The sequence below is a fragment of the Dreissena polymorpha genome, chromosome 6, assembly GCF_020536995.1.
Source record: "Dreissena polymorpha isolate Duluth1 chromosome 6, UMN_Dpol_1.0, whole genome shotgun sequence".
In the NCBI taxonomy this organism is placed as follows: Eukaryota; Metazoa; Mollusca; class Bivalvia; order Myida; family Dreissenidae; genus Dreissena; species Dreissena polymorpha.
In genome coordinates this window covers 91,860,919-91,863,878 of record NC_068360.1, presented here as the reverse complement: position 1 = coordinate 91,863,878, position 2,960 = coordinate 91,860,919, and the positions used below count along the sequence as shown (strand labels likewise).

The window sequence follows — 2,960 nt, the reverse complement described above, 5'->3', positions numbered from 1 at the left end:
TTTCCTGTTACATGTATGTAAATATATGCATTTTAATTAGCGCATCAATTATCAAAACAGAATTCATTCTACTCGACGGACTAACCTCTATATACAAATAACTGTCATCTGAAACATACCCAAGGGACTACCACTCTATTGATAATTTGCTTGCGTTCATAATCCAAATTCCACAAATATATATATCATTGTGAACCAATTAAAACTATTATCTAAGAATTCTAAAATGGTTAAAAACTCTGATGTATTGGTGTATTTGAAACGAATTATAAAATGTGTTAACAACAAAGAGTGTTGATCGCGTTAATTTAAAGCGACGGCGTTAAGTAAGCGTATTTAAATTATACCGTATCGTAGATGTATGGAGTCTTGATATAATGGAATATAATAGTAGATGAGTAACTTAATATTATTTATACCAGCATTAGTATTACCAATATACCTTCTATTGTATCAATGTCATTAGAAATAATAACAACATGCAGTAGTTATATTTTGCATGTATTCAGTGCACTCTGTATTAGAGATACAATTTGATTTCAATATTTTGATGTTATATACAAAAAGTGTTTTCGACGCAGGGAGAGACGGCAAATACAGTAGTAATTGTACAGTATAGTTATCAGATGTAGATTGCATGCATAACGCATACTGCACATTCATAGTTTACAAGAATACTCATTGATATCGTGATGTTATGTTAAGTGGTTGGGCCAGACGTATGCCATGATTGTCGTCTACACTACGTATTATATAAATATGAGTAATGTTCATTTAACTGTATGTTCATGATGCCCATGGCATTAGCATTGGTGTAAGAACACATACCGCTTTAAAGTAGTTTTCTTAATGCAATGTTTTGAATTGGTTAATCATGGTTGTGCGTATTTTCCGATTTATTTTTGAACGCCTTTTTCCACGTAATCGTGTCAATCAGTTTCTTTATGTTCCGCATACTGGTAAACACACCTTGAGAATAATTAATGGTTTTCATGTTACAAAAGCGGCGGTCTTGTTGAATAGCTTCGCCTCAAAAGTGGTTCTCCTATTACATGACTTCAATATTACTCGACATTCGAGTGGGGCACTGCATTCCATAGTGGTAGACGACCGGGTAGCTATTGTAATCTAGTATTAAAGAAGTAAATGCTGGTATGTTTCCTTATTCATAAATCATAGGAATAATACCGAGTTAGCATATTCAACTCACGAACGTTAGGACGATTTGAATTATGGCTGAAGTTTTTATTTTTATGCTTTAAGTTTGTATTCAGAGATAATAAATGTTGGTGTAATATTGTGATTGCACGAGATTATGAGTCTTTTGTTTTTTACGTATATATACACATTATATTCTTCTTTCTTGATTACGATATTCTTTACGTGCTCCATGTGTATGGTCGTTTGTTAAGCGATAATGATTGTAACAGGAGGTGATATTGAAGTGGTGCGAAGTCCCTTGGATTGACGATAAGCACTGGTTTAACTTTTCTCGCGTTTTGATGGTTCAGTGGAACAATATAGAGCTCATTGACCCGTCTTCGTGTGATTGTAGACACATATTTTCTTTTTTTCTACAAATGTGTTTGCCTGTTTATCTACAATTGCATCACATACTTTTTCAAATATCTTTCTTTAAAACATAATACTGTATATGAAATCGTGACCTTGATACACAAATTATTTTCTTCTATAAACAACAAAAGTTTGCTTATTAAAAAGTGGAACTAGATACCGCATTGTAATTTGATCGTCGCTGTTTACACTAGTTTAACAATAAGATTGAATCGAAGCCGTTCTTCACGTGTATTTTATCCGTTTTAACATGTTTGCAATTGATTAAAACCTCTTACTTCTCATTTGTGTAACGCTTTGACGCATTATGTTCTTCATAGAAATCTATTAATAAACATAAACATACAAACCATATCTCCAAATATGGTCCGAATTCAATGCCTCATTAAGCGGCCAATCAAAGAACGTATTTATATCACGTGACCAAGCAAATGAGTGTCAAATTCACCATATTATAATGACAGTAGTGCCTTAACTCTTAACTATACGATTACGCATCGGTATAGTTGCCTTCGGAATATTGGTTTTAAGCTTTTAGTTCAATCATGTTTTGCGAGTATTTTGTCTTGATGAGGCGTTGGATTGTGAACATGAAATTATTTGAATGACGTGAAGGTGTTTAATTTAAGCAGTTTGTATCGGACAAAATACAGTATGTTTTCTACAAACCTTGCTTAATCCTAAAAGGCAAAGGTACACACCTTGTCTGAAGAAACGAAATCAGGTATGTAACAAGACACAAGCTCTGTACGGTTATTTGAATTTGTGAGAGTAATATGTAGTTATACTAATTAACATTGTGCAACTTATGTTCCTCTCAAAACATAATGGACGTACATCGTGGTTAATACGAATTATTATTATTATAACTGATATACTTTTGTTTAAGAATGTAAATTAAAATCCGTTTATGTGAAATTGTAGAATGGTAAATATACAATAATATTATAAGAATATTAATATTATAATGAAAAACATAAATTATATTCTATTGGATATGTAATTTCCTTAACAGTAAATTACAATATATAATTTGTTCCCAACGGCTTTATCTTTCTTTGTATTTGTAACTCTGCCCTCAATATTTATTTCGCAACCAGGTGTAGAGTTACACAATATAAAAAAAGCCTTTAGCTTGTATGCAATATTTGAAGACGAGACGAGAACGAACGTATTTGAGATGTAAATATTATACTGTTTATAATGTTTCTCACAGTTGGTTGAAATTGCGTATTAAGTTCTTTATGTATTCTTATGTTCCCATTTCATTTTAAAGTTACGCCTCCGACAAAGAAAAACTTGAAGCTCCCTGCGTTGCAGATAAACACCGTATCAAAACGCATTGATACTTAAGTAAGGCGCTGTGTAAAAAAAAGAAATTAGTA

At 32.1% G+C, this 2,960-nt stretch overlaps 1 protein-coding gene across 1 annotated transcript in view; it reads left to right on the top strand.

The window, feature by feature from the left end:
* Positions 1 to 2,057: 2,057 nt before the first annotated feature.
* LOC127835902 (uncharacterized) overlaps positions 2,058 to 2,960 on the top strand; it is a 30,822-nt gene continuing 29,919 nt past the window's right edge. The window contains exon 1 of the mRNA XM_052362322.1: positions 2,058 to 2,299. The gene's annotated coding sequence lies outside the window, so the exon portion shown is untranslated. The remainder of the gene's footprint in view (positions 2,300 to 2,960) is intronic.